Here is a 23,700-nt window from a genome sequence, read left to right as displayed (position 1 = left end):
AAACCCGGGAGGCAGAGCTTGCAGTGAGCTGAGATCCGGCCACTGCACTCCAGCCTGGGCGACAGAGCGAGACTCCGTCTCAAAAAAAAAAAGAAAACCTGTTATAGGCTTTGCCACATCCTTCACACTTGTAGGATTTCTGTCCAGTATGAATTATGTATAATAAGGGTTGAGAACTTCCTAAAAGCTTTGTTACATTCTTTATATTTGTAGAGTTTATGTGCCATATAAATTCTCATATTTAGTAAAAGCTGATAGCTGGTTAAAGGCTTTCCCACATTCATCAAACTCATAGGGTCTCTCTCCAGTATGAATGATCTTATGTCTCATAAGGGTAGAGGAGTTCTTAAAGGCTTTGCACATGTTCCCACTTGTAGGGTTTCTCTCCCATATGAATTATGTCTATTAAGGTTTGAGGAGGAAATAAAGGCTTTGCCACATTTATCGCACTTGTATGGTTTCCCTCCAGTATGAATTTTCTTATGTGAAGAAAAAGTTGTGGGACTGGTTAAAAGCTTTGCCACATCCTTCACACTTGTACAGTTTCTCTCCAGTATGAATTATTTTATGTGTAGTAAGCATAGAGGACCAACTGAAGATTTTGCCACATTCTTCACATTTGTAGGGTTTCTCTCCAGTATGAATTTTCTTATGTTTAGTAAAGATTGAGAACGTACTAAAGCCTTTGCCACATTCTTCACATTTGTAGGGTTTCTCTCCAGTATGAATTTTTTTATGTGTAATAAGGTTAGAGGAGCAGTTAAAGGCTTTGCCACAGCCTTCATTCACATTTGTAGGGTTTCTCTCCAGTATGAATTATCTTATGTGTAGTAAGGGAAGAGAAGTACTTAAAGGCCCTGCCACATCCTTCACATTTGTAGGATTTCTCTTCAGTATGAATTTTCTTATATGGAGCAAGGTTAGAGCAGCAGTTAAAGGCTTTACCACAGTCTTCACATTTGTAGGGTTTCTCTCCAGTATGAATCATCTTATGTGTAGAAAGATGTGGGAACCGTTCGAAGGCTTTGCCACATTCTTCACATTTGTAGGGCTTCTCTCCGGCATGAGTTTTCTTATGTGTAGTAAGGTTTGAGGACTGGTTGAAAACTTTGCCACATTCTATACATTTGACAAGTTTTTTTCCAGTGTGTCTTATCTTACGTCTGTTTGAATTTGAAAATTGATGAAAGACTTTCACATATTTATCACATTGAAATATTTTGCTCTGGGTAGTTGTCAAACATTGGTTAAGTCCATTATAGCCTCTTTTGTGCACCTTACACACATCTACACTTTCACAGCCTTTTTTTAACTATAAGTTGTCATGTCCACATTTTTCATATCTTCTCAGTATCAGTTTTTGGAAAGAATCTTTTATGCTCTGCTCTGGCTAAAGATCTTGGGTGAAATGAGAACACAAAACTGAGGGGTTGGCTACCATCTCATGTCTCTTCATAGTCAAAGGTTTTTTTCCTTGCTCGAGACAGGTGATGAGGTCTGGCCTTAAGACAACAATATCAAGGAAGACCAGGTTTCTGTAGTTCTCTAACATCACATCCCTATGTAAATTCCGCTGTGCAGTGTCCAGGCAATGCCACTCCTCCAGAGACTATTCTATGGCCACAATGGCCACGTCTCTGAATTGCAATGGCCCCTTGTTATACAGGGTTTTTTCCCAGAAGATCTGGAATAAAGTCTAATTTTTTGAATTTCTAACAAGCTTATCAATAATGTCAATGTTTTTGGCCAAAGAAGGAGGATATTTTGTCAAAATATCCAGTAAGTGGAAGAGCCTGTGTTTTTCCCAGTTTTTCTGACCCAGGTGTGGGGGTGCACACTTGTAATCCCAGCTATTCAGGAGGCTAAAACAGGAGACTCGCTTGAACCCGGGAGACAGCAGTTGCAGTGAGCCAACATCACACCACTACACTCCAGCCTGGGCAACAGAGTGAGACTCATTTTTTGGCTTCCAGGGAGTCCTGGCCTCTTAATTGTGGATCTTCCAATACATGAAGGTAACAGGGCCACAGAGGCTGGGCCTCTAGGAGCTGAGGACACAGAGCAGTGGAGACAGAGTGTGACTCTTGAATATTGAGAGGATGGTATCTCTCACTGAGGATCATCTGGAGCTTGATGGCCTGAAGGTGTGAGAAGACAAATCAGGTTGCTAGATTTAGAAGACATGGCCCAAAACGGAGCAAAACTAGGAGACTAACAAGTGGGCCTAAAAGGGGAATAACTCAGGAGAACCATTTCCAGGTTCCTTCCAAATCTAACCAACCCTGAGAGGCTTGTTCCAGTAAATGGGAGGCTCCATTTAGGAGTTGTCTGATATTGTACTTTTCCTGACTGATTTACCCATAAGCAACATTTTTCATCTAAGGCTAAACAAATTCCTCTCTGTGCTGCCGTTAACTTATCTAATTCCTGATCATTTTGGAGGACTATAGCTGCTAAAGAGTCAATTTGCTCTTGCACAGTTGTTAAGGTTTTAGCCATGGCATCAATGTTCTTGGCTATTTCCCTTGAGGGCTGGCTATGGGTCAAGGAGGCTTTTGTGATTCTAGCAATTCTGGTTCCCATACTGGCTATAAAACCAAGTCCTGTGAGAAGGAGAATTAATTGGAATGCCTGTAGATAGAATGCCTGTAGATTGGTGCTGGAAGAGAGAGATTGTCAGGGACTATGAAGATGTCTAGGGATACATAGCCTATAGTACAAGTTCCAGTCTAGTTAGTGGGGAGGCACTGGTGAACTGACTGGCCACAAACATAGAAGGCTCCTTGGGTTTTAAGATAAGTAGAGATGTAAAAATGAAACAAGGGGGTGAGGACAGCTCCAAGACATGCCAAGGCTGCCAACACACGCAGGTAGTTGGTGGCTATAGTCATGCCTGCTAAGACTTATGTGCACGGGCTTTGATTCTGTTTAGTTCCCTTGGTTTTATTTTCCTAAGAAAGAGAATTTTGAGTTTGGTCCAATAGAACCCATTCTTCTGTAGAGCTGAGGTTGGTAATTTGCAGGCATTGGTTGTATCAGCAGGCCGGAATGAGAAATTTTGACTACTGAAGGAGCTTGGGTGTCCCTGGCAAAACTGGGTGGATTTATCTAGCAAAGTTCCCAGAGGAAAGTTAATATTTGAAGGTTTGGGGAATCTTGTGTGATGGTAGAATTAGTTGTGGATATATGTTTGGTAAGTTTGTTGCTTAGGATTTACGGTCAGAGTAACATTGCAAACTGTACTGGGAAGAGCCCCAACATCCATTTCATTTTTCTTGGCCATAACGCAAATAGGGGCTAGTCCCATTAAAGTGATATTAGAAAAGATGGATCAAAAATTGGGAGGTTCCTTGCAGATACCAGGGAAATCTTGCTTTACTTTTGCAAGAAGGCTATTTGCAGGCCCGAACATCTCCCATTAGCCTCCCATTGATAGAAAATATGCAGTTCTCCCTCTATACTTGTCCAATCTCTTGGTGAGGCTGGATAAGCTCTCCCTGGTGTTTTAGCAGAAGAGCCGGTACATAACCAGCAATTGGTGGAGTAAGGGGATCCTGTGCTTTGGAGCAATTACTGAGGTTTTTCCAATAATGGGAAATCAGGATGGTAGTGTGCTGCCAGTAAAGGGGTGAGATTGAGAACCAGCAGGAGCATGCCCATGGCAACCTAAGGCGACTGTGAAGAGAGAAACTGGTCACAAAGAAAGCTGCCCCTGGAATGCCTAGTGGTGTACAAGTTAGGGTTAAAATAGTGATAATAATCAGAGCAATTGCGAGTAAGATTTCTCATATTAAGATCATCTTACTCTGAGGAGAAAGGACGTTGAGGGTCATTACTTCTCTTTCACTTAAAGAGGAATTACAGATTTTCCAGTGCCTCGCAAGTGTGTTCTGGAGCTGAGGGCATTGCTTCCCGATCTGGTGTTTCGGGGCCTTTCCATGGCTTCACTAAGGTGTGATGTATCCAACTGATAATCACTGGTACTTTAATGGCTCTGGGGGTGAAGAGGCCCCTTCACACTGGAGTTAGTTGGGAATTCAGAGCTTCATCCCTCCAAGCTTTAATGAGAACTAGTGAGCCTGGAGGATACAGAGGCTGGTATTTTTTCCCCTTCTGATTTTGGGTTTCTTTGTAGCCAAAATTGCTGGAAAGCCTGTTGGAAGCCTGCTAAAGAAGAGACACTGTGGGTGATTTTGGCAGTTTTTTCATCTAGTAATAAGTCCGAATATAGGAAGGCCTACCATATAAGGCCTCAAAGGGGCTTAATTGCAAGGGAGTCTGAGGGACAATATGCTTCCGAAGGAGGGCTAACGGTAAGAGGTTCACCCGTGGCTGTGCTGTTTTCTGACACAGTTTATTGAGGATGTGTTTGAGGGTTTGTTTAGTTCTTTCCACTTTTCCTGAAGATTGCGATTGCCAGGCAAAGCGATGCCTACTTTATGCCTTTATACCTACTAAGGGCCTACTAAGGGCCCTACTAACCTGTTGAGTTACTTGGGAAATAAAGAATGAACCATTGTCACTTTGCAATGACCTGGGTATCTCAAACCAGGGAATGCGTTCCTTTAGGATGAATTTAGCTACCTCCTGTGCCTTCTCAGTCCCTGTGTGGCAGGCTTCCACCCATTTTGTGAAGATATTTACACAGACCAAGAGGTACTTATACCTGAAGCCTGCAGGGAGATGAGTGAAGTCCAGTTGCCAGTCCTCCCCAGGGTATGTACCTCTCCTCTGGATTGGACTTATTAATGGAGGGGGCTTCCCTCTGTGGGAATTATTTATGGTACACAGGGTATAGGCTTGACAAACCTGTTGAATGGTTTTGTTTAGTCCCTACCCACTGAACACTTATTTACAAATTTGCCCTAGACTGTCCTTTGCAAGGTGGCAGAAGTTGTAAAACCTCTTAATGACTTTCTATTGGGAGGTTCCATTTTTGGACCCATCTTTTCTAATATCACTTTAATGGGAATAGCCCCTATTTGCATTATGTCTGAGAAGAAAATGGAATAGATGTAGGGGCTCTTCTCAGTACAGTTTGCAGTGTGACTCTCACTGTCGACTGTAACCAATAAACTTACCAAACATATACCCACAACCAATTCTCCCATCAACCAACATTCCCCACACTTCTCCACCTACCTGCCAATTTCTTATCTCTCTTTCAATTTCTCCATCTACCTCCCAATGGAAAGATTTCACTGGGAGGCTTTCCATTGGGAGGTAGATGGAAAAATTCCTCCAATCTGTACCATCCATTGGTTTCTTCTTTATACCCATGTTGGGTGGCCCAGTCTATTTCTTCCTTAGTGTACTGGAGAAAGGGAAGTTCACTGGGGAGAGAGGGTTACAAGTCTCCCATGAAGGTATCATTTGATATGGCTGCATCTTCAGCGTTTTTGTCAGCTAACCTATTTCCCTGTGTAGTTTCATAGGAGCCCCTGTGGTATCCTTCACAATGCACTACTGCTACTTCCTGGGGCAAATGAACAGCCTCCAGTATCTCTAAGATTTGAGGCCCATACTTAATAGGAGCATCCTGAACTGTTAGGTAGCCTCTTTCCTTCCAGATAGCCATGTGGGCATGAAATACCAAGAAGGCATGTTTGGAATCTGTGTAGATGGTTATTCTTTTTCTTTCCCCTAGTTTTAGGGCTCTGGTTAGTGTGATGAATTCAGCTAGTTACACTGAGGTCCCTGGGGACAGAGCTTTGTCCTCTACAACTTGGTGATGGGCCTCTATAGCATACCCTGCATATCTAGTTCCATCCCTGACAAAGCTGCTGCCATCTGAAAACCATATTTTGTCTGGATTATCTATGGGCTGATCTTTTAAATCTTCCCAGCTGGCAAAAATTTTATTAAGAATCTCACAGCATGAATATGTTGAGTTATCATCTCCTGGTAGTGGCAGTAAGGGGCCTAGGTTAAGGGTGGAACACTGCTCTTCTGTTACCTGTGGGTTTTCCAACAACAAGACTTGGTACTTTAGCAATGTGTTGTCAGTGAGCCATTATGATCTTTTTAGATCAAATAAAGGGTCTATTTGGTGGGACATTAGGAGCCAGATTGATTGTCCCATTGTGATATTGAATGCCCCCTTGAGGAGAAGGGCTGCTGCACCCACTACCTTGAGGCAACGTGGCCACTGTTGTGCTGTTGGGTCTAGGTTCTTTGAAAAGTAACCTACAACATGTTTGGCCTAAAGGTTTGAGTTAGAACTCCTAGTGCCTTTTCAGTGATGAAAAACTGAAATGGTTTGGTTAGTATGGGTAGCTCAAGGGCTGGGGCTTTTGAGAGGGCAGTTTTTAGCTACCTAAAGGCTTGCTCCTGATTCTTTTCCCAGAGATTGACTCCCTATTAGTCCCTTCTTTTAAAGCCTGATATAAGGATTTAATAATTCCACCACATTCCAGTGTCCAAAGTCTGCAATATCTTGTGATTCCCAGAAAAGCTCAAATTTGCTTTTGGGTGGTTGGAGTAAGGATTCTAAGGATGGCCTATATCTATTCTGCAGAAAGCTTGTGTTCTTTGGGGGTCAGGATTATCCCCAAGTGTTGGACTGCTTGTCTTAGTAGCTGTGTCTTGGCCTTGGACACCTTGTACCTTCTGTCTGCAAGGAAATTTAGATGTTGGATTCCTAACTCTCTTGTTAGGGACCAGATTAACAGGTCATCCACGTACTGTAGGAGATGCTCTCCCACATCAAGACTTAGGTCTTGCAAATATCTAGCCAAGGTTTGCCCAAACAAATGGGGACTATCTCTGAAACCTTGTGGAAGCACTGTCCAGGTGAGCTGTTAACTTCTTCCTTTTTCATTCTCCCACTCCAATGCAAATATAAATTGGGAGGATGGGTCTAGGTGGATACAGAAGAAATTTTTGAAGTCTAAGACTGAAAACCACTGAGCATCTGGAGGTACTTCTAGAATTACGTAAGGGTTGGGGACCATTGGGTGTATTCAGACTACTGCCTCATTTATGACTCACAGGTTCTGGACTAACCTATATTCTCCATTAGTCTTTTTAACAGTTAAGATAGGGGTGTTATAGGGTGAGTTACAACATATTAGTCCATGTTTTAGAAATTTTTAAATCAGGGGCCGAAGTCCCTCTTTGGCCTCCAACTGAAGAGGAAACTGTCCTCTGCAAGGATAACTAGAAGGAGCCTTGAGCTGAATTACTATAGGCGTGGCCATTACGGCCTTTCCTGGTATTCCTGGGGCCCAGACCTCTGGATTAATTGGAAGGTCTGTGGGCAGTTCATCCTTGTGTGTGGTTTCCTTGAGGAATAAGATTGCATTTGGGAAAGGGGGTGTTGGCCCTGGAGGAAAGGTTAACTGAATCCCTAGTCTAAACAAAATATCTCTACCCAAAAGGAGCATAGGACATTCTGACATCACTGAAAACGAATGAGAAAATACTATTTATTCCCACAGACGGCACCAAGAAGGAGCAAACCTCTATATTATGGGCATCCCATTTACCCCCATTGCCTGGAAGGATTTGAGGATAATTGCCCAGAAAAAGAGGTAAACACTAAGCAGGCAGTTCCTATGTCCAAAAGAAATCTTACAGTCCTACCTGCCACATCTGAAGCAGCCCTTAGCTCCAACCCCTCAATAGTGATGTTCAATCCAGAAGCTGGCCAGAGCATAGAGCCCCTTCAGCTCAAGGTCATCAGGGGTTGGGATTCTGTCCCAGAGGCCCTTTGGCCCTCAGGGAAGTATCAGATCCAGTGGCTGGGCTTGTGGCAGAGGGGCACACCATGTGGGGCTTTTTCCCATCTGTTCCATTGGGGCTGTTGACCTTCCAGTGGTCTGGCTTCCTGCACCAATGGCAGTTACCTGGGATAGTTGTCTGAGGCAACCTGGAGGGGGCTAATGGACCCATAGAGCAGCCAATAGTTGGAGCTGCCTCTTTTCCTTTCACCTCTCCTTTTCCTGAACCCTTTCCTCTTCTCCTGGTCCTGGTTGTAAAAGACTGAGGAAGCTGTTTTGAGGGTGTCAGGCATAGGGGTATTGGGACACAGTGCTCGTTTCTGGAGTTTCTTCCAAATCATCTGGGGCTGCCTGAGTTAGGAAATGGTCCTTTAGGACCAGTTGCCCTTCTGGTGTCTCTGGGTCTAGGTTAGTATATCTCATTAGGGCCTCTTGTAGCCTCCTGAGGAAAGTAGTGGAGGTTTCAAGAAGGCCTTGATCTATTAAGGCTGATTCATTGTAGTTCACAGGTTTTGTTCTGCTACCTTTCATTCCTTCTACCAGATAGAGGAATATGTGGCTTCTTGTCCACATGCCCCACTGGGTATTGTAATCCCAAATGAGGTCCACCTGAGAAACTGTTGTGCCCCCCACTCCCACCCCCCACCCCCAGAGTAGCCACCAGGGTCAGTCATATGCATTGCATTTGCAAATTATTGGGCCACTTCCTTAATGGAGTCACGTTCTCCCTTAGAGTTTGCCTAGTATGACCGAGAGGTCCCTCCAGGTGAGTTTAAACGTTAAGCCTGCCTTGTGGAACCCTTTCATGTATTTGGCAGGGTCTTCCATAAACTTCCCTAGTTCCATTTTAATTTGGCTCAGGTGTTGCATAGTGAATGGAGTTTGGACTCTAGTGGCTCCACTGGGGCTGCTAACCTCTTGAAGGGGTATAACTTAAGGGGGTGGTGTCCAGAGGATGGTCCTGGTTAGGGAAGGGAATGGTCTGGGCTGGGAAACTTGGATATAATAGGGTAGAAGGAGCAGTGGAGTTTGAGCTAAGCTCTGCCCTTGGTTCTTCTGAGGCTTGCGCCCTGGATAAACACAATAATGGTCTCCCAAACCAACCAGAGGGGGCTGCCTGACTGGCTGCTATCATCGCTGGATCCGTTTTACAAGGCTGACAAAGGTCAGGGTTGTTTCTTAGGACTATGAAGCCCTGACATAGGGGATTTTTGCCCAGTTTCCTTGCTGCCAATAAAACAAATCCGGTGAATAGATCATATTAAAATTTATAATCCCATTTTCTGGCCAAGATTCCTGGTCCCTGAGCTTGTATTCAACCCAGGCTGTATTACAGAAAAATGTTAGCCTCTTCTTTTTTAGGGTTTGGGGGTCAAACTTTTCCCAGTTCTTGAGGATGCATCTAGGTGTATGTCCTGTCATATGGAGATGCAATTACCCATCTGTGAAGAGAGAACAGAGGAGAGAAAAAGAAAAGAGAAGGCATTCTCTCTTATTTCTTTATTATCCTTTCCTAAACAGGGCATCCCCCAATTCGTTCTTAGGGTTCCAGAATAAACCAGTCTCACCAAGTACCCCTAACGTTGGTCCCATCTCATCATGATTACCCACTTGAGAACAGAGGAGATACTGGAGTAAACAGGGGGCCCCTTCTTAATCCTTAGAGTCTAGAATGAACTGGTCTTACTGGGAACCCCTAACCTTGCTTTCCTTCATCTCTGTTCTAATGGTAATCTGTGCCTATAGCCTGGGACCAGCCTTCGTCTCTGTCCTATGAGTACTTTTGTCTGTTGGGCCTGTAGCCTTGGACTGGCCTATGTGTGTCTCCATGACCTTATGGTGACTCTCACTTGGAGCATTCTAGCAACAAAATGATTATTTCTTTTCTGATATTCCTATTTTGGGGGGCATAAAATTTGAATAAACTTTAATGAAAAAGGCAAATTAAATGTAAAAACATTGAAATTATTCTTCAGGCTTTCAAAGAAGGTCTTGGTTTTTTTAAAAATTATGCTTTAAGTTCTGGGGTACATGTGCAGAACATACAGGTTTGTTACATAGGTATACATGTGTCATGGTGGTTTGGTGCACCCATCAACCCGTCATCTACATTAGGTATTTTTCCTAATGCTATCCCTCCCCTAGCGCCCCACCACCTGACAGGCCCCAGTGTGTGATGTTCCCTTCCCTGTGTCCATGTGTTCTCCTTATTCAACTCTCACTTATGAGTGAGAACATGCAGTGTTTGATTTTCTGTCCCTGTGTTAGTTTGCTGAGAATGATGTGTTTTAAGTAGATGAAAAGACTGGTTTCCAGCCAACTGCTGCAAGGGGTTGGACTTCCCTCCCTTCAAATATGGCCTTGAAGGTCCTTATACCTATTGAGAAGCATCTGGAAGTGATTGGAGGAATGGAAAAATTTGTATTTGGGGTTCCTTATTCTCCCAGGGTAACATGGAGAACAAATGCTTCAACAGACAAGATAATCCCTCTGCTACAGGAGAAAATGGGAAGAAGGAAGAAGAATTCCCATGGAAAACCTTCATGTGCTTACAAGAACAGCATCCCTTGGATTCAAAAGGACAGCATTTTTTTTTTGTCCTTTTGACATAAAGGAGGAAACTCCAGAGGACTTGGGGCTTGGAATAAGGGTTTGCAAATGGCAAAGGTAGAATTTTCCTTCCTCCCAAAGGGTTGCTTACTCAAAAAAAAAAAAAAAAAAAAAAAAAGGAAGTAGGTGGAGTCCTTTAAAAGCCACAGAATAAGATTCTATGCAGTGGATAAACAGCATCAAAAGACACCAAAAAACTTGGCCCTGAAGCACAACATAAACAAAATGCATATGGTAAGTCATAAGGAGCTGGCAGAGTCAGGGTTCTGGTGTCTGTCCCAGAAATGAGCCAACAGACAGCCACAAGGAAGCCCATCTCTTTGCTGCTGTGCAAACACAGCAAGAGCTTCATGCATATAAATAACAAATCGGGAGTGTGTGTTTAAGGCAGAGAAGGAAGTCGTGTGGCATGCAAAGTGAAAGCGGGGAGGGTCGGGGGGAGGCAGACTTGCCCCACCCCCTGGTGGGTATGCAAGACCATTTCAGGGTTCACAGAGAGAAAACAGAATAGAGAATAGATGGTGTTGGTTTTAGGGAAAGAGCCAATTTTAGTAGGAAAAACAGAGGAAACCCCAGACATTGCACAGTCTTAGGCTTTAGTCCTACCCATCTCATGAGCCTCCTATCCAGGAGAACTGTTAGTGTCTCAGGTCTACTTGGTACAGTCTCCACGGTTTTATTCACCCCTGTGAGCCACCATCAGGGCCAGCTGAGAGATCAGCTATGGGGACCAGAGCCACTGTGACTCAGAGGAACCATTCTGGGGGTTAATTAATAAGCAGGAGAGTGAAAGGGGAGAAAACCATGTATGGGGGTTGGATGCCTCCAGCCTAAGAAGGCGAGGCATAGAGAGGTGTCTTACCAGTAGGGAACGTATCCAAGTCATGGTAGCAAAGTATTTTTGCACTGGTGAATCTGTACAGCTCTACAACAGCTCAATTCTTGTCTTCTCAAAGGAAAGAATTCATCTTACGTGTATAAGGCAGAGTGAGAGACGAGGCCTAAGTTTTTAAGCAGGAGTGAGAGTTTAAGTTTTAGAGCAGGAATGAAAGGAAGTAAGGTACACCTGGAAGAGGGTCAAGTGGGTGACTTAAGAGATCCAAGTGCCTCATCTGACTTTTGACTTGGGGGTTTTGTACATTGGTGCGATTCTGGGGTTTGCATTTCTTCTCCCCTGATTCTTCCCTTGGGGTAGGCTGTCCACATGCACAGTGGCCTGCCAGCACTTGGGAGGGGCCGCATGTGCAGTATGTTTACTGAAGTTGTTCATATGCTCATTGAGGTGTTTTTCCCTTACCAATCGAGTGTTCCTAGTGGCAGTTATATACCAGTTAAACTCTGCCATTTTACCTCTTAGTGCGCATGCTTGGACCCACTCACCAAAGCCGAGATCCTGAGATCTTATCAGGAAGCTGCTGATCACCAGCTTCAGGTAGTTTCTATCTATTGGGAGACTGGCTTTATCTGGTGCCAGCTGCATCCAATTATTATTTTAGTGAGACAGTTTGATAACTACCTGACCATCACCTGATAGTCACCTGACATTCCTGGTGGTGGGCAGGGGGAGGGGGAGGCCCTCCTTCCCTGTACATGTCTGCCTAACTACCTACTCTAACCCCAATACCGGAACCCCAACATGAACCCCAACATCCTCACTTCCTGGTATTCATGCCCTTGCATATCCCCCTCCAACATCAAATAGGGCTGACCTGTGTAACCAATAGGATACTCTAGAAATGATGATGTGTGACTGCCAAGGTCACCATTTCCACCTTGCTCCCAGAAAGAATGTGTTATGATAAACATTTCTGATTATTTTTAGCTGCTAAGTTCCAAAGTAATTTGCTATGATAACTAGTACAATTAATGAAATAGAAAATGAACATATAATGGAGTGATTCAACAAACCTTAACATTTCATTCTTTAAAAAGATTGATAAAAACTAATACCCATGTGATGAGACAATCAAGAAAATAATGGCTCAGATATCCAATTTTAGAAATGAAAAAACATGCAGATGCTATAGACATTAGAGAGGGAAAGAGGAGTCAATGAATCATTTTATGCCAACAAATTTGAAAATTTAATGAAATGGACAAACTTTTAGAAAAAAATATATCATAATCTATTAGGGTAAGATGAAATTACTATAACACATAGAACAAAAATATAGTGGCTTAAAAAACATGGATGTTTATTTCTCTCTCATCTAACAGTTCTTGTGAGAGTTATTAGTAGGGGAGTTTCTCTTGAGGGGCTCATTCAGAGACCCCACTCATCAGATCATTCAGGAAAAAGAAGGTACACTCAAAAGGGCTATTGAGGGAAGTTCTTTAAGGGGACTATTGACATAAGGATGGGAAAACTAAGGGAAATTAACAAGACACAATACAATACTCCAGTGCTACCAATGGGATAGAAGAGGAGAGGTGAGGGGAAGGCCAAGAGCTCTTTCCATCTCTAGGTTTAAAGGAATAAGGAGTGGAAGCAGATACTGGCACAAGAAGAGGGTAGCCAAAGTGGAGACTCTCCCAGTAGATGCTGTGGCTGTTGGTAGAAAGATGAAGCCAACCTGTGACAGCTCAGCACAGAGGGCATGGAGGGAATAAATATCCTGACTTAACTTATTCCACCCTCTGAACTAGAAGCCCGAAGGCAAGGGAGCTGTTGGTGGAGTTCATAATGCCTCCAGGGACGGAGCATTGAGGGACTGCATAGAGAGTGAATCTTGAGCAGTGAGTGGCTCTTTCATGTTTCTAACCATTCCTAGGTAACTGCGGTTATCTGCATGGTTGAATTTAGGTCACTACTGTGTCTGTGTTCCGTCAAACTGGAAGAAGAAACACTAGAGAGAATGTAAAGGAGAAGTACCCAATGTCTTAAAGCCCAGGACCAGCAATGGTACTCAGCACTTCAAATTCCCTTCTAACGGTAAAATCTAGCCACCTGGCCATACCTAACTCATTGCAAAAAAGAAATGGGTAATGTCAAATGACTGGAGAGACATATGTTCAAGGAAAAAGAGAAAATAAATCTTAGTGAGCCATTAGCAATCTGTGCCTGCCATCTGACCACCAAATAGCCATCTGCACCCTTCTCTCACACATTGACTCCCTCATCCCTCACCAAGGGATAAAATCCCAACCCCCATCCAATTTCTGCACCCACTTCAAAGTACAGTATCTCTGGGTGATGTTCTGACCTCCACATTAGGTCCACTAGGGCTGCATGTGGAAACCTAGAAAACAAAATTATTATCCACCAACACATCTAGATCACCGTCTAGAGTGTGATCAGAATAACTATAATAAGCAGTCTTAGGAAAAGAAAGGAAGAAGGGAATAGATTTGATAGTCAGTGAAAAGTTATTTCTTTTCTTTTCACATTGCATAGCAATGAGATTATTCCACCAGAGAGGAACTGAGATGGTTCCCTGTCCTGACCATGGTGTACTTCCCCATGTTCTTTATGATTTCAAATTTTGTCCTTCGGAAATTCTTCCTAGTCTGTTATGCTTTAAAGCCACCTCTGAAGTGGGTCTTGAAAAGACCATGTAATTTTAGTGTCCATTTCCTACAGGTATAGGTCTGAGAGTGTAAAGTCATTTTCAGGCCATGCTTCTGGTTGCTTTTGAAATATCAATACCTTAGAAACTCAATAGGCTTCTGGGTCTGTTTGGTTTCATGTGCCAGCAATGTCACCCAGATTTCATTTCAGAGCATGGCATTAAAGCCAACTTTACTTCCTGGTTACCGTGACCCATTTCCCTCTCTCATTGAAATGCTGTCTCTTTTGAGGTCATCAGAATACATGGTCAAGAAGAAATAACACTTTTCATAGCACCATATTTGTAGGCATTCTCTGTAGCTTTTTCCTTTATACCTGCTAGTTCTCTCTCTCTCTTCTTCTTTTTTTTTTTTTTTTGGAGACAGAATCTCACTCTGTCACCTTAGCTGGAGTGCAGTGGTATGATCTCAGCTCACTGCAACCTCCACCTCCTGGGTTCAAGCAATTTTCCTGCCTCAGCCTCCCAAGTAGCTGGGATTACAAGCATACACCATCACATCCGGCTAATTTTTGTATTTTTAGTAGAGACGAGATTTCACCATGTTGGCCAGGCTGGTCTCAAACTCCTGGCCTCAGATGACCTGCCCACCTCGGCCTCCCAAAGTGGCTGGGATTACAGGCATGAGCCACCATGCCTGTCCTACTAGTTCTCATTTGAAAACACAATTTTTCTTTTACTGACCTCTGCTAAAAGCATCAAGGAATGGCCAACACACATCAACATTCTGGTTGCTCTCTGGGTAAATGATCAATTTTTCAAGTTACAGCCAGAGAGAGTTTCACAAAATATTTTGTGATGACAGTACAAGAGTCCCCATTTTTGCAGCCTGTGTGTGAAATCTGTTTCCTCAGTTCTGCTCTAACCATGTATTTATCTAGGTTCAAATTTCTGTATTTTTAAGGTCATGCTAAGCTGTCATAATGAAGACTCCAGATATAGTGGTTTAAAGGACATAGACATTGCTGGAAGGTGGTGCATCACAGTGGGTAAAAGCACAGATTTGGGAGTCTAATTTTATGGATTTCAATCCTGGTTCAGTCATTTACTAACTGTGCAAATCTGGCCTTCTCTGAGCCTTAGTTTAAAAAAAAATTAGGTAATAATAGTTACTACTACCTTCAGGTGGTAATAAATCTTTAAAATTGAGGTAATAATATTACCTAGCATTGGTAAGAATATTAAAAGAGTTACTATATATAACATTTAGAGTTAATATATGTTATATGACAATGCTATAGAAGTATCTGCTAATTTTTTAGAACATTTATATTCTCTTTCACATAAGAGATCTCAGATAATTATTCCAAATCAGCGAGGAAATTCTGATACTTCAGGGGACTAAGAGCTTTCCATTGAGTTACTTACACTCTATGGGGTATTGTCATTAGCTTTCTGATCAAAACTTGCTCACCATCACTTCGGATTCCAGCCATGGAAAGAAGAAAGAGAGTGTGAGAAGACACATCAAGTATCTTTGGGCCCAATTTGGAAATGGCACAAACTACCTCCACTGACATTCTATTGATAAGAGAATAGTTACACAATTATAGCTAATTGGAAGGAAGCTGGAAAATTTAGCTTAGCTGGTGGTATGGTTTAGCTGTGTCCCCACCCAAATCTCATCCTGAATTGTAATCCCTATAATTGCCAAGTGCCAAGGAAAGGATCAGTGGGAGGTGATTGGATCATGGGGGCGGTTTCTCCCATGCTGTTCTTGTGATAGTGTGTGAGTTCTCATGAGATCTGATGGTTATATAAGGCAGTTTTCCCTGCTCTTGTTCACACTCTCTCCAGCTGCCTTGTGAAGAAGGTGCCTGCTTCCCCCTCTGCCATAATTGTAAGTTTCCTGATGCTTCCCCAGCCATGCAGAACTGTGAGTCAATTAAACCTCTTTCCTTTATAAATTACCTAGTCTTGGGTTGGTTGGTCTTCCTTCCTTCCTTCCTTTCCTTCCTTTCCTTCCTTCCTTTCCTTCCTTTCCTTCCTTCCTTTCCTTCCTTCCTTCCTTTCCTTCCTTCCTTCCTTTCCTTCCTTTCTTTCCTTCCTTTCTTTCCTTCCTTTCCTTTCCCTTTCCTTCCTTCCTTCCATCCTTCCTTCCTTCCTTTCTTCCTTCCTTTCTTCCTTCCTTCCCTTCTTTCTCTCTTTCTTTCTCTCTTCCTTTCTCTCTTCCTTTCTTTCTTTTTCCTTCCTTCCTTCCTTCCTTCCTTCCTTCCTTCCTTCCTTCCTTCCTTTCTTCCTTTTCCTTCTTTCTCTTCTCTTCTCTTTTCTTTGACAGAGTCTCACTCTGTCACCCAGACTGGAGTGCACTGGTGTGATCTCAGCTCACTGCAACCTCCACCTCCTGGGTTCAAGCAATTCTCCTGCCTCAGCCAGGAGTAGCTGGCATTACAGGCACACACCACCACACTGGGCTAATTTTTGCATATTTAATAGAGACGGGGTTTTACCACTTTTGGTCAGGCTAGTCTTGAACTCCTGACTTCAGGCGATCTGCCCACCTTGGCTTCCCAAAGTGTTGGGATTAGAAATGTGACCCACTGCGCCCAGCCTCAGGTATGTCTTCAGAGCAGTGTGAGAATGGACTAATACAGCTGGGTAGCCTTATGCCCAGAAAGGAAGAATTTTGGTAGGCAGCTAGTACATTCTACCATAGTTCCTTAAACTGACTCAAAAAGAACTTGGAATATATTATAATTCTATAACTATTGAGGAAATTAAGTTCGTGAATTAGTATAAAATATATTTATATTAAAAGAAACTAAAAAATCAAAACAATGAAAGGTCTATAAACATTGAAATGGATAAATAAATTATAGTAGATTCATACAATGAAATATGGACAGCAATTTATCCCATAACTAGAGATACATGCTAACAACTTGGATGCATTTTACAAATAATGTTGAGCTAAAGAAAACAAAAACAATTCATGTAGTATGATTTTGTTGTGGGAGATTTCCAAAAGAAGCATAATCAGACAATGTTATTTGAAGATACATGCCTAGGAGGTTAAACTAGAGAGAACAAAAAGGTGATGATTATCATAAGAGTTAGGACATTTGTTGCTTCCAGGAAAGCAGTCAAGGGAAGGTACAGGGGAGGCTTCTGGGTTGTTAGTAATATAATATTTTAACCTGGATGGTGATTTACATTGGTGTTTGTTTTATAACTGTCCTATAGAAGGATATATGTATTTTATACACTCTCAGGTATATATATGTCACAATTTTCTAGTGGATATGAGAGAGCAAAGTCAGCTTCAAAAAATAAAGGGCAAGGGCAAGGGTAGGCCTGATAATAAATCAGTTTAGTATTTGTGCAAAAAAAACCAAATAGACCAATGGAACAGAAGAGAGATCTCAGAAAACACCATATTTATGTATGCGGAATTAATATAAAATAAAGTTAGCAGCACCAGTCAATAGGGAAAGGATGTTTTGTTTAGGAGATGGCATTGGGAGAATGGTCTCACTCTAAGGAAACAAATCTGTATCTTATCCAGCATCTCTAGATAACTACCTAAGAAAGGTGGACTCTGGATGGGTTAAAGATCTTAAGGTGAAGGATAACTTTTAGTTAATAGAAGACAATAAAGGAGAGTATCTTTATGACCTAAAGGTAGGGAAGAACTTCTGAAACAAAATTTAAAAAGCATAAACCCTAAGACTAAAAAAACCTGATTGAATCTGAATCATCAAAATTAAGGATTTCCACTCCTTGTAAAACACCATTGGCAAAGATAAACTGACAAGGTATTAGTAAGTAGACTATATTAGGAACTCTTAAAAATTACAAAGTGGGGATAATAAGCCCACAGAATAACAGGCAAATGATGTGAAGAAGCAATTTACAGAAGAGAGGGAAAAATGACACACATGAAAGATGTTCAGAATCTTAGTAATCAGAGATGTGCCAATTAAAACAGCACTTTTAAATTACTTTATACCTATTTGACTAGCGAAAAATTAAAAGGCTTGATATTGCCAAGTGTTGATAAGGAGGTGGGCATGTGGACCTTATGCGTCATTGGTGGGAGAGTAGATAGTTGTACCTGTGATAGGTAACATCCAGAGCTCAAGGAACCACAAGAACTGTAGGCCCCAGAGCCACTCCTGTAGCCACAGGCCTCCCTGGCAAAACAGATGCTTGAAATATTGCCTCTTTCCTCAATTATTTGTAAATTTTAGTTTTGCTCAAGCCCTGGCTAACACAAAATTACATCCTATACAAAATTACATCCTATACTGTGGCTTCAAGGGAGTTGATGGAATATAACCTTTAGTTTCTATCTCTGCAGGGCAGGTATGCACACTAGAAGAGTGAGGTCTAACCCCCCAGTTGGGGTCCAGGCACTGGTATTTTATAAAAACTCCATATATTATTCTAATATATGAGCCAATATTTTAAAACACGGCACCCAAAGGATGTTGGAAAAGAGCTTGAAGGTCTTGATTTAGTGTCCTCACTACACATCACAGAAGGAAGACCTAGGTGCACACTAAGTATTATTGATGTGTTCATGTTTCATTGACACAATACAGCAGAAATTTGTCTACAGCAAAAAACCAAATCATTTACTTTTTGCCAAAGCTCATTTTTATTGTGCAATGAGATTTTCTAGAAAAGTAATTCACTGGAAATGTAAAAGACCATATTAGCACAGCCAAGGGCAAGTCATCCAACTGAGGGAAACCAAGAGGAATGTTCTTAAGCAGAAGCAGAGAATGTAATGAAAACTTTTAACATATTTAGTTTCATATTCTCTATAACAGATGTAGCAGAAAAAGCTCAGTCCTTTAGGGATGACTTTGGGAAATGGTGAATGAATAGTTATCACATATTTGTGTTCATCAGGCTCTAGGCTTTGCATACCAGAGGAGTTCTGCGGTTTCTGACAACTAACTGGTGAATCACATAAACCATAAAATGTAATTGATTCTATCAAGAAGTAAAATCAAATGAAGTATAGATGGAGCATTCTGTGGACTGTTATCAATTTTCTTTAAAGCAAAAAAGATTTGGCTTCTGCCATGAATCTGAAGATTGTCTGTGGGTAAAATGCAAATGGAAAATAAATTGTTCATTAATGAATTCTAGAAAAGCCCACTGGTAGTCAGAGAGAGAGAAAGTAAATATCTATATAGAAATTTTGGGAATAATAAAGTCAGATGTGCCCTACTATTACTAGGTTTAAACATTTTGATTATTTCTCTGTCTTTATCTTGCTTTACTCACTACTTTCCAGGACTTTTCCTATCAAGCACAGTCAATAAATCATGTGCTTCTGAAATCCTCTGTCTCCCATTCTAGAGAACCAGGCAAACATCAGACATGAATCTAAGTTGCCCAAGACAGGAACCAGATACTCACTGTCTCAGCCTCTGTGGTATATTGGACATCTGTTTTCCAAATATTCCAGTTCTCTTCTTACTGTGCCACCCTCAGTGGGCTGAGTATACATCTCTGTGTCATTAAACTCAGGAATGGTCATGTGACTTAGTTTGGCCAGTGAAATACTGGTAGAAGTAACACAGATCACTTTCAGGTAGGAATTTTAAGAGCCACTGTAGTTTGCTGTGTCTCTTTTCTCTTTGTCCCCAGACTGGTAATGTTTTAGACAGAGTTTGCTCTGCCAGACTAGACCCTGGATTAGTGATGACAGAAGAAGAGCCAGAGCTAACTTGCAGTGGACAAGTAGCATGAGCAATAAATGTTAAACATAGACAATAAACCATTGTTGTTATGAGCCTCTGTTGCAGCATGCTGCATGCTGCAGTAGTTCATTCTTTTTCATTTGCCATGTATGGTATTTCATTGTATGAATATTTCACAATTTATCCATTCTACTATTGATGAACACTTAATGTTTATCCAAATTTTTGTACATTATAAATAAACTGCAATGAACTTTCTTGTAAAATGTAGTTTAATGTATGTATGTAAACATTTCTTTTGACTATATAGAATTGGAATTACTGATTAATAAAGCACATATATGTGCAGCTTTAGCAAGTACTGTCAAGTAATTTTCCGAAGTGGTTGTACCAGCCTGCTCCTTCACAAATGATGTTGGAGAGTTCTAGTTGCTTCATTTCTTTGCCAACACTTAATAGTATTAGTTTTTCTTCTTTAACTTTTAACTATTTGGATTGTTATGTAGGAATATCTCATTGTGGTTTTTATTTGCATTTCTTAGGTGACTAATGGAGTTGAACACTTTGTCTTATGGTTATTGGCCAATTGGAATCCTCGTTTGTGCAGTGAATATTTAACATTTTGTTCATTTAAGAAATTAGGATGACATTATTTTTCTTATTGATTTGTAGGTATCAGTCTTTTGTGCATACATGTATTGAAAATATATTCTATTTTTTTGGAGTCTTTTTCTTAATCACTTCTATTGATGAACAGAAAGTCTGCAATTTTAATGAAATCTAACATCAATATTTTTGTTTATGAATGTTGCTTCAAATATCCTCTTTAAAAATCTTTACCCCAAAATTACGAAATATGCTTTCTTGTTATCTTATAAAATATTTATAATTATTTTTCGCATTTAGATTTTTCATCCACCTGGAATATATTTTTGGTTGTCTTGTGAGTAAGAATGAAGATTCATTTTGGCCATATGTATATCCAATCTATACAGCATCATTTTATTGAAAAGAAAATATTTTCCCCACTCATTGCAGAAGCATTTTATCATAAATAAGGTAACCATACCATATATGTGTTGGTCTACATCTGGACCTTTTTTTTTTTTTTTTTAGATGGAGTTTCACTCTTGTTGCCCAGGCTGGAGTGCAGTGGCCCAATCTCAGCTCAGTGCAACCTCTGCCTTCTGGTTTCAAGTGATTCTCCTGCCTCAGCCTCCTGAGTAGCTGGGATTACAGGTGCCCATCACCACGCCTGGCTAATTTTTGTATTTTTAGTAGAGATGGGTTTCACCATGTTGGCCAGGCTTCTTTCAAACTCCTGACCTTGTGATCCACCCACCCTGGCCTCCTAAAGTGCTGGGATTACAGGCATGAGCCACCGTGCCTGGCCTATATCTGGACTTTTTGTTCTGTTCCGTTGGATTATTTGTCAATCCTTGCACAAAATCACGGTGTTTTAGTTATAGTGGATTTATAATAAACCTTGATTTTTGGTTATAAAATCTCCCGAATTTGTTCTTCCTCAAAATTTTTTATGGATATTCTTAACTCTTCACATTTTCACTTAAATTTAGAGTCAGATTGCCAATTTGTACAAAACCTTTCTGGGATTTGTGTTGGAATTTTATTGAGCTCCGTATAGATGAATGTGGGGAGAATGTACGTCATTAAATTGCCACCTTTCCAAGATCTGAAATTGGTCTATGTGTTTCTTTAAATGTTTAGTTTCTGTTAGTGAAGTTGTAGATTTTTGTTTAGAGATTTTGAACATCTTCTGTTACATCCTAAGAGTTTAGTAGTTCTGATGCTCTTGTAAATAGTATCTTCTTAAAATTTCATTTTCTAATTGTTTGTTACTACACAAGAACAAATGATTCTGTATATTGACTCTATAGCTAGCTACCTTGGTAAATTTATGTTTTTATTTTAATAGTTTATCTATGGAGTCTTTTGTCTTATCTACATACCAATCACGTTGTCTACAAATAATGAGTGTTCTAGATCTTCTTTTCCAGCCTTGACATCTCTTCTTTCTTTTTCTTTCCTTTAGTTTAATATTGGGCATAAGTGATAATCACAAATATCTTTGTTGCTTTCTCAATTACCAGGGAAAATTTTCAAATTCTCATCAAGTGTGAAAATTGCTGTAACTTTTTCTCTTTGGCAGATATTCTTCACCTGATTAAGAAAGTTGCATTTTCTTTCTAGTTTACTAAAAATATCTTTAATTGTAAATGAGTGTTGAATTTTTAAAATACTTTTTCTGCATCTTTTGAGATCATCATTTTTCCCCTTTATTCTGTTAATTATATGTTGATTTAAAACTTTAAACCAAACTCCCATATGGTGTGTAAACCTTACTTGATTATGATATTATTACGTTTTTATAATTGTGGACTTAATTGACTAATATGTTAAAATATCAATGTCTATGTTCATAATAAAGATTGGCCTGTAATTTTAATTTCCCTTTTTTATAATTAATTGTCAGGTTTTAGTATCATGGTTATATTCACCTGGTAAAAGAGTTGAGAGTTATTTATTTATTTTTTATTCTCTAAAAGTTAGTGTAAAATTGAGCATTTTTTCTTCCTTAAGTGTTTGGAATAATTCACTTACGAAGCTACCTGGGACTAAAGATTTCTTTAAGGGGGATTTTAAATTATAGATTACATTTATTTAAAGAACATAGAAATATTGAGATTAAATGTTTCTTCTTATGTATGCTTTGATAAATTTAGGAATTCATTCTTTTCATTTAAATTTGCAAATTTAGTGGAATAAAGTAGCTCATAATATCCTTTTGTTACATATTTAAGATCTGCGGTAATATCCTCTTTATTTCTCACATTTAGAATTTGTTTTCTTTCTCATTTTCTTTCTGTCAGTCTTACTAGGGTTTTATAGCTTTCATTAGTCTTTTCAATAATCAACTTTTGAATGTTTTGTCTTAAGTTTTTTATTATAGTAAATTTCACATAGTATAAAATTCATCATTTAACCATTCAATGACATACAATTCAATGGCATTAAGTACAGTCACAATATTGTGCAACCATCACCATGATCTTGTGCCAGAATATTTTTCATCATCTCAGAAGGAAACCCATATGCATTAAGTAGCTATTCCCCATTCTCCTCCCCTCTGCAGTTCCTGACAACTACTAATCTGCTTTCTGTCTTTTTGGATTTGCCTTTTCTGGCTATTTCATATAAATGGAATCCTATATCATGCAGCCTTTTGTGTCTGGCTTCTTTCACATAACATAATGATTTCAGGGTGTACCTATGTTGTGGCTTGTATTAGGACTTTATTCTTTTTTATGACTGAATGACACTTCATACAATGGATAGTCTCTCTTCAAGTTTGTTTTTTATTTCATTGATTGCTGCTTTTATCTTCATTTCCATCCTTCTCCTTTCTTTGGGTTTTTAAGCTTTTTGAGATGTGTGCTTAGACAATTGGAGTGAAGTGATATAGTTCTGTTAGCTTTCCCTTTCTATACTTTCAGGTTCTGTTTTTAGGTACACATCAGTTTTGGATTGCCCATATCTAGACATACAAACTTAGGGCTCCTACACTTCCTAACTGGATGACACTGTATGAATGGGGATAATAATATTGATCCTATCTCCTTGTCCAGGGTGTTGTGAGAGAATGCAAGGTAAAAGCATTTTGTAAACTAACTCCTAGACTTGGACAGTACCTTGTACTTTGCACTGCCGTTGCTTTATATCTGCATGGTGGTTTCACAGGTTTTTAAAAATTTAATACAGCAAACTCAAAGGAATTATCTCCATTTTACAGATGTTATTTCTGCTACTATAGAATTTTCAGGAAGTGACCATGAATTTAGCATTTAAAGCCCAGGGTTTTGGGGTTTTTTTCTTCCAGCTTACTATAGCTGCCTTATGCAGAATGGTATTTTTGGCATTCTTAGAATATTGGAATTTCACACTTTCAGAAATTTGAGAACATTGCAACAACTGCCAAAAGGGCTCAGCATCCTCTGTAGAGGAACAACACCAAGTGGTGTAGTCACCCAATCAATCCTTTTGCACTTGTACAAAGTTAAGCTTGGCAAATTTGGCTCTGGCTTTCTACCAATTCATTTACAGTTTTTACTGACTACTCTGTGAATT

At 40.4% G+C, this 23,700-nt stretch overlaps 1 pseudogene; it reads right to left on the bottom strand.

Annotated features, from left to right (window-relative positions):
* Positions 1 to 79: 79 nt before the first annotated feature.
* LOC105535599 overlaps positions 80 to 23,700 on the bottom strand; it is a 35,510-nt pseudogene continuing 11,889 nt past the window's right edge.

The sequence above is a fragment of the Mandrillus leucophaeus genome, unplaced genomic scaffold, assembly GCF_000951045.1.
Source record: "Mandrillus leucophaeus isolate KB7577 unplaced genomic scaffold, Mleu.le_1.0 Scaffold148, whole genome shotgun sequence".
Classification (NCBI taxonomy): Eukaryota; Metazoa; Chordata; class Mammalia; order Primates; family Cercopithecidae; genus Mandrillus; species Mandrillus leucophaeus.
Note: the sequence above shows the minus strand (reverse complement) of the source record. Positions and strands in the feature narration are given on the sequence as shown.